Genomic DNA, 16,001 nt, shown 5'->3' on the forward strand with positions numbered 1-16,001 from the left:
AAGGCCTTTTTGCATTTTGGTTGCATGGGATGACAAAATGAATTTTGGTTGTGATGCAGGTATAGAGATGATGGAGGAGAAGTTGGAAGACTGCAAGAGGACTTCTGAACCCTTGAGGAAGCTACCATGTTCGCCAAACCACTTTTTGAAATGCATGCCTAGTTTCCCACAATTTCTACAGGAAGTTCCTGTAGAAGCACAATGAGAAGCACAAGGAGGTGAAAAAATGATGGATGAAGGCAAGGGATGGACATACAAGTGCTTGTAGGCCTAATAAACAGATTCCCACCATCAGATTCACTTTTGAAATTGGATTTGGCTCGTCCAAAGGTTCTACAGGATGTTTCCTGTAGAAATACAGAGCTTCCTGTAGAAGGCACAAGAAAGAGTCCTTTGACCTTGATTTGAGTGCTCCTCCTGTCATGAAACGTCCTTCTTGCAACCTGCAATGTCATTGCTGCAACATGAAATTATTCAATGGAGATTAGCTTTATTTTTCTTTTCCTTTTTCTTTTTTTCTTTTTTGAAAAAAAAAAAAACAACTAGGGCGCCTCATGGAGGTTTTCACCCTAATTGCCTGCCTTGGGCGCCTCCAAGGGAGGTTTTCACCCAAAGATCTTATTCTCTTTTCTCTTTTTTTTTTTTCTCTTTTTTTTTTCAACCCATTGACCGCCTCATGGAGGTTTTCAATCAATGAGCCAATCTAAGGCGCCTCCGAGGAGGTTTTCACCTTAGATTTCTATTTTCCTCTTTTTTCATTTTTTTTCTTTTTCTTTTTCTTTTCTCTTTTTTTTTCTTTTTTTTCTACCCTACCCTACTTGAAAAACAAAATCATTTTCAAGTATAAGAATACTTCCAATGGAGCCATGTGCACATCGAGATTAGAGAAAAAATGATGTGAAGGCTCGAAATGCATGCTTTGACAGGTATCCGGATCTCAGAGACCAAATGATCTGGCTTTGAAGGGATCAAACATAACTGAGGAAGAAAGTACCGCTGCAACTTAGTGACCTTCTGAAACCATATCTCAATTTAGCTTTGATATCCTTGGTTCCTTTGCTGATCTGGATCATTCTTCATGTCACCTTCTATCATGACCTTCTGATCTTCCTCTTTTTGTTGATCTTTCTCTTGAATACATGGAAGATTTGATGGTAACCATGAGGGAACTCTCTCGATCTCTGATTCTGATCCCTTCTCTTCATCAAGTGCAGCCCATGGTTCTTTGATCTCTTCTTTTGAATCTTCTTTTACTGGATGTGATCCTTCAATGCTTTCAAGATGATCTCTTTTTTGCAATGCTTTTCCTGAGCTATGGTGAAGACCATTGAGATCAAGAGGAGTCATTTGCATATGTTGTGCCTTAGCTTTGCAATTGGGCTGAGCTACTCCATTGCATGGTTTTGGAAATGGTGGCATGGGTGGTTGAGTGGAGGTGTGTAATTGAGATGGAGGTGGATGGCATTGTGATTTGGTAGGCATTTGGGGTTGCCTTGGTGGAGGAGGAGGCGATGGTTGTGGATGAGCAGGTGGTGGAGGAAAATGAGCGGGATGAGAGTTGTACTGGGGCCTCCACTCCTGATAAGGTGCATTCCACTGAGGCTGTGGCTGAGCATAAGAGTGAAATGAATGAGCAACTGGTTGGGCATAATATGGATCTGTGAAGGAACAAGGAGGAGGTGTGAACCAAGAAGGATGAGCAGGGGGACCCCAAGAAGGCATGAAAGTGGCTTGATAGGGGTCATAATAGGTCTCGGATGTCCCTTGCAGTTCCCACTGATGAGATCTAGGTCTATGCGGCCAACTTTGGTTCATGTAATAGAGTGATTCAGTGGCTCCTTTAGCTCTCTGATATGCAGCTTTGAATCTGGGTAAGGAAGGGCACTGATCTGTAGGATGGTATTCTTCACAGACAAAACACACTTCTATGGAGTACAATGGACATTCGTTCCTAGGATGCTTTCTAGTGCACCTAGGACAAAAAATGACCAAAGCCCTCTTGGCTTCTTCTTGCTTCTTTTGGATCCGCAAGGTATCTAGTTGCATGGCAAGAAACTGCCTCATATCACTCTTGAAATCTTCCAGCTGATTTTCAAATTCATCTTTGGACAAGATGTTGCTCCCAACATTTCTACTTGTAGCCATTTGCTCCAGAGGAATGTTTTCTTCTTCTTCTCCCCTAGAGGTTCTTCAGATATGTCTTGATGTCCACCCAGGGGTTCTTCAATCACAGCCATCGAAGAAGAGAGAATCTTGGCTGTGTGAAGTAGTGGGGGTGTTGTGCAATCATTTTTCTAACTTATCTCTACTCCTACAAGACATGAAATGAAATCTTTTTGGTTGATTTTTTTCTTTTTTCTACTTCTACATGCAAAACTGAAATAGATTGAACTGCAACTAACTATCTTGCTAAAATGAAAATGCGGAATTGAAATGAAAGCAGGAAAGGACTAATCTATTTTGCTCAAATGAAATTGCAGGAATGAAAATGCTAGTCTACGCTTGCAGAATTGAAACACTAATCTACGCTTGCAGAAATGAAATGGCAGAATTGAAATGCTAATCTATGAAAGCAGGAAATGCTAATCTATGAAAGTAGGAAATGCTAATCTATGAAAGCAGGAAATGTCTATGCTACTTTTGCAGAATGGAAATGAAATAAACTACTTAGCAGAAGGCAAGAGTAAGAAAGTAGAAGAAAAGCAACAATTACTAATACTCTGACGCTTCCCCGGCAACGGCGCCAAAAAGATGGTGGGCTCCAGTATTGTAGCAATAATGCTACAACTCCTGGAGCTTCCTATCTCTAATTTTATCAACCCGGTAGTTCGTACAAACTTGGAAGCGACGGTGCTGTATGCACAAGTACTAGCTCTTGTCGCAGCTGGCACAAGTCTGCTAGGGCTCAAGCCAACTTCTATATGTTCTCAGAAGAAGCTTTCTAAATGATGGACGAAGGCTATCTCAGAGGCAATTAATCTACTTTGAAAAAACGAACTGAAAGCCAACCAAAACATGGAAACCCTAGTAAACCCTAATCTGACTAGTTTAACCTCTATGATGCAATAGTGAGAGTGCAAATGTCTAAAAATGATGCCATTACTTCTAGTGATGTGAAATGCATGAACTCAAACTACTTCCATTGAAAAGAACATTGTTTTTGTATTTTTGCTTAAGTGGATGGAGTGATTATGATTTTGTTTCTTATTAGGGTTTGGCTGTGCAGAGGTGGTGCGAAGGGAGAGAAAGCTTGGGAAAGGTCAGGAGGGCTAGGAGAGGTCCCAGAGGATCCCTAGCATCAGTCCACAGAAGTCCACAACGTTCAGGTGCTCGGCAACCGAGTTTGCAGGCTTCTACAGGATGTCTGCAGGGGATTCTACAGGAAACTCAGGAATTCTACAGGATGTTTCGAAATGGGATGTTTGAGGATGGATGGTTGATGGAAGATGCATGGATGGTTATGGAGGTAGGATGGGGGTCTGAAGTGACCCAGGAACTGATGGATGGAGTGGTGAGATGATGTGGAAGGCTGACTTGCATCAACGAAGGTGTAGGCAATGGAAAAGCAAGAAGGTAGGGTTACGTGGCAAAAGAGCAGATGGGAGATGAGGAAACAGACTTGGTGATGGAGGAGCTGATCTGGACGAGGCTCAGATGAACGAGGAGGTGATGAAGGTGATAGAGATGCCCTGCACAATGCTCATTCAAACGAATCAATGAATCCTTGCAAACAAACCAAGTCCTAGCTAACTTAATCCAACTGTCAATGAAATGAATAAACAGCAGCTTTGTTTGGAAAGAGAACCATGTACATCACGTGAGTAAGAACATTCAAAAAGATCTAAATGCATGACAAACTCCTACCAATCGATTCTAACCATAAAAAGCTACTTTAACCATCAAAAACAACCAAAATAACAAAGCAAGATATAAAGAGAAGATTTCATTTTGAGAACGCAGCAAACACGTAAAGATAAACAAGGGAGGTACTGAGCGCTTGAGATGGGCCCAACCCCAAGAGCTATAGCCTCCCAAGAGAGATTTAGAGCTGGTGCAAAGCTGGATTCATCTTTATTAATCAAGAATGAAGAGTTACATCAAAACTGTCCACAAGGAGAACTTGAAAATGAGCTAACAGCAAAACTAATCTATGGCCTAAAAATCGAACTACAAAATGACTACAACAAGACTATGAAATGACTAACTATTGGCTACAAAAATTACTAACCACTAGCTAACCAAAATGAGGCCCTAAGCCTTCTTATTTATACAATTTGAGGACCCAACAGTCCTCCTAAAATTTAGGGACTTGGCTGCCCAAGACTTGTAGTTAATAGCAGTCCTACTTGACTTGCTTGGCTGCCCTTGTGCTCATTGATTTGGTGGCCTTTGAACTCCGAGATGATGGTGGAGAATTCGAGGTAAGGGCCCATAAATGAGGGGGACACCTTCCTACAAATCCTCTAGCTTGTTCTCCCACGAATTTGGTTGCCAAGTGCTCATTAAGACCTTCATTTTTGCCTCCAAGTTGACCAAAAAGGCTACACAAAGCACCCATTAGACTTGTTGGCATAATGACTAACCAAATTCACTCTATTAACATAAATATAATCAAAAACATGCAATAAACCGATGAGAATGGTGGATTAAGTCAAATTAGGAGGTTGAATGAGCCCAAATAATTGTACCTCAGACCAACTGTACTAAAGTCACATAATTAGGAGGTAAGTTTCGATAAACACTGATGGGAATGCTTCCCGTGTAGGGAAAACACTCCGGAGGAAACTGATCTTCTTCCTCTTCCAAAGTGTGTGGAGTGGAAACCTCCGAGTGACCCGGAGAGGAGACTGGAAATTCACCTTCAGGTTCCATGGGTGGAAACAAGTGACAACAAACGACCAAAGATGTTCGAGGTGATAATTCCAAAGGAATACCTGGCTAATCATACAGGTTGTACGGACGCTGCGATGATATCACAACAAGGTCGAACAAAGGATTCGAAGGATAAAAAACCAATCCAAGCTGACCATCAGGGGTTGGCTGGCTCTCGGGAGTCTAGATGGGATTATCCGGAGATTCCGGGCCAATATCAAAAAGTGACCTAGTATCTAAGAGAGGTGGAGGATGAGATGAAAAAGGTTGAATGCTCAGAACGATTCACATTTCAACCCATTGGTCCTCAAGTGACTAAGGTAATTCAGGAAATGGCTCCTCAGAAAATCTTTCAAACGGAGGAGAGGAAGAGGAACTAGGTGAACCAAACGGTTCAGCCACGATGGCTTTGCCTCAAATAATAGGAACAAAGAGATAAATTCCAAGGCTTTAAATGTACTTTAAAAAGAATACTCACGATTGGGTCTATAAAAGACTAACAGGGATGTTATGAGATCGTGGGCAACAATTTTTTAAGACTGATAAACAAACTGGTGCTCTTTCATGTTTTAAGAGTCGAGAAAGAAGCAAATGTGACTCTATCACTTTCGATTTGAAGCAAGCTCGAAAGGACAAGCGCTCGAATGATATTTTAAGCTTAAAGATTCAAAAATATCAAATGACTACTCAGGATGATCTACGTAAAAAGGATTACCAAGTAACGGTGAACTACAGAATACCTCCCTACGAACCGAGGAGTATGGGCAGGCAATCTCCCCAAATGTTGTGTTCGGTTATCACATTTACAAGGCAGCAAACTCAGCTTCCTATGGATAAAGGATTGCAGCCTAGTGGGGTCCCCCTTTATATACTTGACGGTACGAGGAGCACATGTCTGTACTAGCGATGTCTAGTGCCGAAGCAAACGACAACTACTAGGTTTAAAGACATTGAAACACATCTCTAGCCTAGACCTTCTAGATGTGATCGTTAGGTTTCAAATGTGCCTTAGGTTAATTGAGTTCATTTTAAGGTTTATCTTGAATTATGTCTCGGTTTTCGGGTCTTAGCAATGTGACTCGAAAAATCATGTATGCAGCGAAATGAGACAAGACTCTTTCAATTTGATGAATTGTTTACACTAGAGAGGGTAGAAAACATAATCAAATGCAAACAACCAAGCAACTGAAAGCAAAATGATTTGTTTCACCGCCTTATCTTTGAAAACAAAATAATGAAAAAACTCTTCCCAATTCCTAGTTTCCTAACAAGTGCGCTTCAAGCAGTCCTTTCAAAGGTAAAGAGAATTCTTTTTCTTTTCAAATGTAATGAAACTCTAGTCTTCAATCATGCTAACTAACGTAACACATTGATGCAGCAAACTAGAATTGTGTACTTTTCATGAAATGACAAAATGAATTTTTTGTAAAAAAATTCAATGAAAAAGTTTTCAAGACAATCAATCCTGAGACAGATGAAAAGACACAAAAAAACTTCTTCCAAACCAATGAGGCAATGACTCTACCAAGAACAAGACAAGCAAACTAATCTATGCCGTAAAAGAGACGTTTAAACAATCAAATGAAACTTTTCAAACTTGAATGATGCATATCAAAGCAATAAGAGAATGACAAATGAAATGTAAGGAGTAAATTCACCAACAACTTGACTCACTGAATTCACAATCAGTGGGATGGATGACAACCTAGATGTCCTAGAGCCACTAACCATCCGACGACTCAAGAAATCAATTAAAAGAAGGAAAACCAACAAGCACATAAACCAAGCCAAATCAAGCTTTCCAGTTAGGGAGAAATAGTCTAAAACAAGCTAAGAGGCACAAAATTAGGAGAGCAAGACACACTGGTTGAGATCTGGGGTAAACCCTAATCTCCATCTATAGGCATCAGCCCGACTGCTTAACTGACAACAAGCGCTAGAAGGGAGTCAACACGGCTTTTTGTGAGAAACTCGATCTGATCGGCGCGACGTTTTAGAAAAAATCACGCCGGCCAAGGATTCAAAGGAAAAAATAAAAATTTCCTCAAGTAAAAACCAGACTTGCTACTGTAAATTTCAGACTCAGAGCAGTAAACCAGGCAAAGTAGAGAACACTAGAGGGAAATGGTGATACTAGAAAATTTCACACAAAACCATGAAATTACAATCAATCAAATAGAAGGATTGGATCCCCAGTGGAGTCGCCAATTTGTGATGCAGGTAAATTCTAAGTGCGGACACAAACAATTCCTCTAGCCTAAGAGAGCAGGTCTAGTCACAAATAGACAATCTATGGAAGATTTCCTTAAGCTAGAATCAATTAATAGGGCCTATCTCTTAGAACGTTATTTCGCTTGATGATGATCCTACTTCCTTGCTCCAGCTATCTTTCGTTTCCTTCTTTCGCACACCTGAAACAAGAAAACAATAGCAAACAACAAACATAATAGCATACAATATTGTATTCGGCCTACTTAACAGGTCAAGAAACATTAAGCCATAAATATGTGAGATGAAATTTCATGTAGGAAATCAATCGATAGTTGCATCTATATTAGTTCAAGAAGAGATTACAATCGATGTCTTGATGTTGTTATTCTCCTCTGACATATCTAAGTTCCCACACTTCTGATATCACTTCATGGACAGCCCCAAAAATAGATACTTTAAGGCCTCTTTCCCTCTAGTCTCAAATCACACCCAAGCACACTATTCTCCCTCAAACATACACTAGAAAACTTCAAACTATAGATGTCTTACTGATTATTCTAACTCCAAACTAAAAACTCAATTAGGACTAGCTTTCGCTTGGGAAAAAGAGAGGTTTATATAGCTTGGATGGATGGGAGATGGTTCATCTTCTCATGGGAGAAGGCCTTATCTCTTGGATTAGTTCCATCCTAATATGGGAAAGGAGCCCAAACTAATCTCCTCGACTCCATCCAGCCTAACCATTTACCAGACTTCCATTACGAAGCTTCTAGGAGCTAGAAGCTTCGGCTCCATATTTAAAAAACTTTCCAAAAGAGGATCGGCGCGACTAAGAAAGGGCCCAGTCGATCCAATCGACACTAGGGACAGTTGTAAACCCTGCATATCGGTGTGAGAAGGACATGGGTCATTAGCACCAGTCTTGTAAATTGGGATAAATAGAATATTTTGCGAAATGATGCAAAAGGGAATTGTTTTGTTCATGAAGAGGGACACAATGGGAGTTTCTTCATGATAGGAAAGCATGTTGGGTACACTGTAAAGGTCCTTCAGGATCATGGAACGTGGAGTACAGGGACAGTGACAAAATTTTGTGTAACACCAATGGACCGATCTATCGACGCTATGTTCTGGAGAACGATGCGATCAAGAGGCAGATTCAGGAGTTGTTACAGAAAGGGCACATCAAGCCAAGCTCATCACCCTGTGGGAGCTCGATTGAATTGGTACAGAAGAAGGATGGGACCTAGAGACTCTGTATTGAATATTAGGCGTTGAACAAGCTCACTGTACGGAATAGGTACCAAATCCCACATATTGATGACCTTCTGGACCAGCTCAAGGGGGCCAAATATTTCAGCAAGATCGATTTGAGACCGGTTATCACCATTTTCCTATCAAACCCCCTAATGTATGGAAGACTACTTTCAAATCCAAAGAGGGTCTTTTAAAATGGTTGGTCATACATTTCAGCTTGACGAATGCCCCCGCAACCTTCATGAGATTGATGGATGACATCTTGCACCCCTTCACCAATGCATTCGCGGTGATGTATCTAGACATATTGATCTTCAACTAGAGTTGGGAAGAGCACCTCCACCATATTCGACAGGTCCTCCAAACACTATGACAACACAAATTGTGTGCCAATTTCAAGAAATTCACTTTTGGCATGACCTAGGTTCAATATCTGAGGTACATCATTGATGAGCAGGGCATGCATGTGGGCCCATCCAAGATACAAGTCATTTGGGATTGGCCAGCCCAAACCACTCTAACAAAGCTCTGCATCTTTCTGGGTCTTGCCAATTTCTACCGTGGGTTCGTGTTGGGGTTCTCTCATATCACTTGGCCTTTAAGTCAAGTCAGCAAGGGTGAAGCAAAAGAAAAGTTCTTTTGGTCTGAAACCCAACATAAGATGTTTGTTGAGTTGAATCATCGCCTCTTCTCTGCACTAGTGCTCACATTACCAGACCTACAACAACCATTTGAGATTGAGACTGATGCCTCTGACTATGTTATTGTTGCAGTTCTTACTCAGCAGGGGCATCCACTGGCTTACCACAGTGAGACACTTTTAGACATAGTCTGAAAGTATCTTACCTATGACAAAAAAATGTATTCCATTATGCAGGTCTGCCTTCAATGGAAGCATTACATTATGGGGAAGCAAAAGGTCATCCACACATAACACCAACCCTTGCAATTCATAAAGACACAATCGAAGTTGCATAACGATCACCATCAGAAATGGTGCACATACCTGCAACAGTTCCATTTGAACATTAAGTACAATAAGGGCAACACAAATAATGTTGCAGACTACCTCAGTCGACCACTAGTCATGGTGCTGATCACTGTGCTCGACTCCTATGGGAATGAGACTTCAGGGTGGCTACATCTTTACAAGAGAAATCTAGAATTCGACAGCACACACCAGACACTCCTACAAGATATAAAAAAAAAAAAAAAAAATTACAAATTTTCACCTCCAGGATCCACTATTATTCCACCTAGGACACATTTGTGTTCCTTCAAGTGAGCGTGCCAAGATGATTTGGGAGGCGCACTACAGTTGGGTCATTGGACATTTCAGAGTAGAGAAAACAATGGCAGTACTGCAGAAATATTTTTATTGGCTGAACCTTCGTCAAAGTGTTGGGAAGTACATTCGATCATGCACTGCCTGTGCATTGCCAAGCCAACCATCAAGAAGAAAGTCTTATATGCTCCTTTACCTAATCCTAGTTGAACTTATGAATCTATCTCCATGGACTACATGTCGAGCCTTCCTTCTACTAAGAATGACAACCACTGCATTTTCATGGTCATTAATAGATTCTCTAATATGGCCATTATGGCGGCCTGCAAGAAGAGTATCATAGTAAATGCCATTGCTAAGATCTTCGTTGAGCGAGTGTGGGTACACTTTGGGATCCCACACTTCCATCATCTTAGATTGGGATAGCAGATTCCTAAGTGTAATTTGGTCAAGTCTCTAGTCGATGCTGGATACCAAACTTACTAAGTCCACGACTTTCCATCCCCAAATTGATGGTCAAACAGAAGTCATCAACACGATGATTGTACACATTCTACGCATTTACAACTCGAAGCATCCACGGACATGAGATGAAATCCTCCCCTATGTCTAGCACAACTACAACAGAGCTCTCTATAGCTCGATAGGTCACAACCCCTTTCAGGTAGGGTTGGGATTTCAGCCATTATGTCTCATTGATCTGGCCATACCATTTGTAGCCACTCAGGCAGATTCGACTCACGTCCAGTGCGAAGTTGACAGGGATAACAGCTTCATTGAGCACATTCAAAAAATCTGCCAGCAATTCCACGATATATTGGACAAATCTAATACTAAGTAAAAATAGTGCCATGATCACCATCGGGGGTTGCACAAGTTCCAGGGGGGCGACAAAGTTTGGCTACATTTGCAGAAGGAGCGCCTCGTTGAACCCCACCGCAAGCTTCACCCGCTCCAATATGGGTCATACACCATCACCAAGGTTGTAGGAGACAATGCCTTCATGCTCATCATTCCACCTTTCCTTGGTTTGCACCCAGTGTTCAATGTAGACCATCTTTGGCCATACTTTCCACTATTGTTGGACACATCCAACATTACAGAACAAGTCACACCAACAAATCTAAACCCATACTGTATGGAACAAGACACAACTGATTAGATCATGGACATACATATCAATAACACTCACCAACAGAAGTTCCAACTATATCGGTTTGTCAAAGCTGGCCAACTCCTGCACTAAGGCAAATGGCTCACCAAGGACCAAGTTCAGTAGAAGTTTCCCCATCTCATAGAGGCACTCAATGCAATGGGGACCATTGCTTCCTAAGGGGGGAGGGCTAATCAAGGTGGATAATGGTGGCCATGCGCCTATTACACTTGGACCCCCACCACTGTCTCTTTCAGTTTTTCAGTTTCCTTAATTGTAGCACAATTTACTCTTTTTGGCAGTTTTTCGGGTCGTGAACTTTTGGATCCGTTTTGAGGCCCTAAGTGATTTATTTTTGGAAAACTGGGGCATTCATAATTGTGATTCAAAATTTTTAGTCCGTGGATAGTTATTTCTAATGAGGTATTGTGCACTTCAAATGGAGATCATATGCCAAAGTTACGACCTTGGGAAGTTGATGTACCAATTTACCCAAAAGGGGCCCATAGTTTTTGCGCTTCATCTCCTAGGGTTAGGGTTTTGGATGTTTAGGGTTTTCCATTATTTCTCAACAATAAATAAGCCTTCGAGCCTCATTGCAACACATTTTAGAGGCATGTAGCTGCCATGACTATCCTCAGAGATAAGCTACCATCGCCCGAGCTAGTTTTATTTCCTTTTTGTTTGTAAGCATATTTCAGTATTTGACAGTAATGAAATGAAGTGTTATTTTTACTGAATCTCTGTATTTATGGTTAGATCTATAATTTTTTGTGCTCCTGTTTAAGTTAAGATCACATTCCCCCATAATGATTAATGTTTCAAGGCAACCCTTTGTTATTCCTTTAAGAAAAAGGATACGCAGGGTTTCTCGATCTAGAGTATTTCGTTTTTTTATTGTAGATCATAAAAAAGCTTTTCCACATTATCCTCTAGACTTTCGTCACCTTCTTGGGAAATTTTGAAGATTTCTTCTTTAATATCCCATATTTTATAATAGTCCTAATATTTCTTCAAAAATGTTTTCTTCATTTCATCCCAAGTTTAGATGGATTTTCCCTCGAGTCCCATTAAATAATGAAGGGTTGCATCCTTCAAATTTGTAGGAAATGATTTCAATTTTTTAGCATCCATTGAATAATCATAGCTATGGCAAAGGACATCAAACTCAAACTAAAAAGTTTTCAAGTCCTCCTGAGACAGGCCATGAAAATTTGGAAGGGAAGAAAGATGAATGTTCTTCATTTGGGGAATCCAAAAGTAATAGGTCCATGTTGTCTAATTCCATTTACTTTTTATCCCCCATATTTTCTTTTCTTAGAGTTTCGGTGATCTGAATTTTATTGGACCCTTCAAAACTTTCTAGTTCCTTGCCCAATGTAATTCCTACCCTCCTTGGTGTTTCTCCCTTCAATGGCTACCACACTCTAGTATTTTGAGCTAAAGTGACCTTTAAAGAATTCCCCTTTTCACTTGCCATAATGTTAGTTCGGGTGGCTCCTACCACACCACATGTCGGGGTATTAGCAAACCATTTCTTCTTTCTACCTATGGTGTTCTAATGCAACTATCATTCTCTAAATGTATGGTTTTTAGGATGTATGTTACTAAAAGGAAATTATTGAAATTTTTCCTTTGGTCACTTCTACTCCTAGTATCATTTTTATTTGACCTAAAGTAGGGAACCTAATACTCTTGAGTTCCTTTGTTAGGTCCCTATACTACTAGTGTAACCCCTTATTGTTATTAGTTCAACCCCCTTATTATATTGTTGTGCCCATGTAGTCCCCATATTGTTATTATTGTGCCCCATAGAAGCTCACTATTGTTATTGTTGTGCCTTTACATTAAAAAAATTATGTCGGCTCTGATTACATTATGACCCCTTAAACTCCTATATATAGAAAGGAGGTCTTGTCATTTGTATGATCCAAGAATTTTTCATTTGTGTAAATGTAAAGAAGGTTGCCCCTCGAAGAGACTGAATTCTAAGGCATTGATCTTTCTTTTCTATCTTTTTGTGAGTTGGTTTCATAACATTTGGTATCAGAGCTTTGGATTTTAGGGTTTCTTTGCTCCAAACAGGTCATCGTGGAATTTTCACTATAACATTTTTTCTATGATGTTTTTGAAGCTAAAAAAAAAACCATTTGAGCTGAAATAGTTCTGAACCTTGGGTCCAAATTCCAAATCTTGTCTTGCTATATTTTCGGAGATATGATCTGAGGAAGTTAGGGTTTTTGCAAGCTCCATAATTCCATCTCAAACAGGTCATCGTGGCATTATCGCTGTAATTTGTTTTCTACGACGGCTCAGACTCTGAAATTAAAACCCATTTGAGTCGAAATCATGGTGAAGCGCGGGTCCAAATTTCAAATCTTGTTTCACTATATTTTCGGAGATACAGTCCAAGAAATTTAGGGTTTTGGCATGCTCCCGAATTACATCCCAAACAAGTGACCTGAGGAAAATCATCATAACTTTCTCTCTGATCATCAGATTGAAATTTCGTAAGAAGCTACAGAACGAGGATGGACTGGACTTTTCTGTGTATTGTTTTCAATTCTGAAGGTTGAAATAGTAACACGTGGAACTTCATACAAGTTCGCTCTACTGAAAACGTATATAAGAAGGTCATCTTGGGAGATTGGGCATAACTCTTTCTTGGAGAATCCAATTTCAATCAGACTGGTGGCATTGGAAAGAGGACGCAAAGGGCTACTACAGCGCGCAATTTCAAACCTTGGAGATCTGAAATTGCATAGTTACAGTCGTTTCAAGATCAAACTCATAAAATCAATAAAAGACAATATGAGGAAGTTTGATGGCAAGGATCTGGTAAATTAGATACTACATATGGAACAATATTTTGATCTACATGATGTACAATTGTTACAAAAGGTACATATTGCATCTTCATATTTAGAACCAAATCACTTGTTATGGTATAAAGGGCTTTGTTCTCGTAAACCACTTGTGACTTGGTCAATTCTCACGGAGGAAATGATAGCACATTATGAGGATATAAAGAGCAACACCTTCTTTAGCCAATTGATAAATCTCAAACAAAAGGGTTCAATGGCAGAGCACATTGAGGACTTCCAAAAATTGAATATAAAGATAAATGATATTCTAGAGAAGCAAAGGATTGATATCTTCATAGGGACTTTAAAGGATAACATTCAACATGAGGTTTGTCTTTGGGAACCTGATTCATTGGAGAAGGCATTCAAGTTGGCAAGAAAAATTGAAAGTGGAATTATGGAAACAAGGAATCCTACCACTCACAACTATAAATATGGAAATGTTTTTTCTCCTATCCTTCCACAACCTACAAGGTTTACACCGCAACAATTGGAAGAAAAAAGAGAAAAAGGGCTTTGTTACATTTGTGACAGGAAATACACTAAAGGTCATAAGTGTGCTCAGAAGAAATTATTTTACATAGATTGTGAAGAGGAAGAAGAAAAGGATCAAGAAACATCAAAAGATATAAGGATGTATCAAGAAGAAAAAGGTTCAAGAAGTGAAAGATCACATCGAGCATCAAGAAATGAATCTGACCATATATTATAATGCATTGGCAAGAATTACCACTCCTCAAACTATCAAGATAGAAGGACATATCAAGAAGAAAAATCTAATAGTGTTGATTGATTAGGGAAATACCCATAATTTTATTCATTGTAAGATATTGAAGGAATTGAATTGCTTCATATATCCAGCACGAGAGTATCAAGTGATGGTTGCAAATGGAAGAACCATAAATTTCTCTAGAAAGTGCCATAATATCAAGCTATCCATTGGAGAATATGTTTTGAATAGTCCAATGCTTTCCATTCCAATGGGTGGTGTTGATGTTGTACTAGGAGTCCAATGGCTACAATCTTTGGGTACAACAACTTTTAATTTTCAAGAACTCTTCTTGAAATTTTTTTCAGAAGGAAAGGAAGTTGAATTAAGGGGTATCGCAGGAAAACTGGGAAAGATAATCATCTCTAACAGCGTGACAAAGCTTCTAAAGGAAGAAAAACGTGGCATAATTACACAGTTGTGTTCGCTAGAGTTTCCCATGTCGAAATCATCTATTTCTCCAGATCTCAAAAAAGTATTGGACGATCATTCCAAGATATTTGAGACTGCCAAAGGCCTCCCACCTATTTGTGATCATGATCATTCTATTCATTTTCCAGGAAGTGTTCCTCCAAACATCAAGCCTTAGAGATATCCCTTTGCACAAAAGAGTGAAATTGAATGTATGGTTACAGAAATGCTAGAGGCTGGTATAATTCAACCTAGTCAAAGTTCTTTCTCTGCTCCAGTAGTATTGGTGCACAAGAAGGATGGATCATGGCGCATGTGTCTGGATTATAGAGAGCTCAACAAGCTCACTATTAAAGATAAATTTCCCATTCCTCTCATTGATGAATTATTGGAGAAATTTACTTTAGCAAGTTGGACCTCCATGCAAGATATCATCAAATCATAATGAAGACTGAAGACATTCTAAAAACAACATTTAGAACTCATGAGGGTCATTATGAATTTTTGGTCATGCCTTTTGGCCTTACCAATGCACCTTCTACATTCCAAGGTTTGATAAATTCCATTTTCAAACCCTTTCTTAGAAAAGTTGTGTTAGTATTTTTTGATGATATTACTAATCTACAGCAAGTCTTGGAAGGATCATTTTCAACATGTTGATAGAGTGCTCAGACTATTGGATGAGAAACAATTATATGCAAAAACCTCCAAATGTTTCTTTGTAGTACAAGAGGTGGAATACTTGGGTCATATTGTATCTCATGAAGGTGTTAAGGAAGACCCTCAACAACAAAAAGTTCTCCGACTCTTAAAGGATAACCTCACTTTGGCACAGAATCGAATGAAACAATAGGAAGATCAACACCGCAGCGAAAGAAGTTTTGATATAGGCAACTGGGTGTTTTTACAAATACAACCATACAAACAAATGTCCCTCAAGCAAGCTAAGAAGGATAATAAATTATCACCAAAGTACTATGGTCCTTACAAGGCGCTGCGAAATATTGGTACTATGGCATACAAATTGGAGCTTCCTGCATCTTCTCGAGTGCCCCCAGTTTTGCATGTTTCATGCTTAAAGAAGTTTATAAGTGACAATCTCCCAATTCAAACAATATTGTCGAAACTTGACAAGGAAGGAAAAATCAATTGGAACCTGAAGAAGTCACGGAAACAAGA

This window comes from Pinus tabuliformis, chromosome Q (genome assembly GCF_031772625.1).
Source record: "Pinus tabuliformis cultivar Carrire ecotype Pingquan chromosome Q, CPIR1, whole genome shotgun sequence".
Classification (NCBI taxonomy): domain Eukaryota; kingdom Viridiplantae; phylum Streptophyta; class Pinopsida; order Pinales; family Pinaceae; genus Pinus; species Pinus tabuliformis.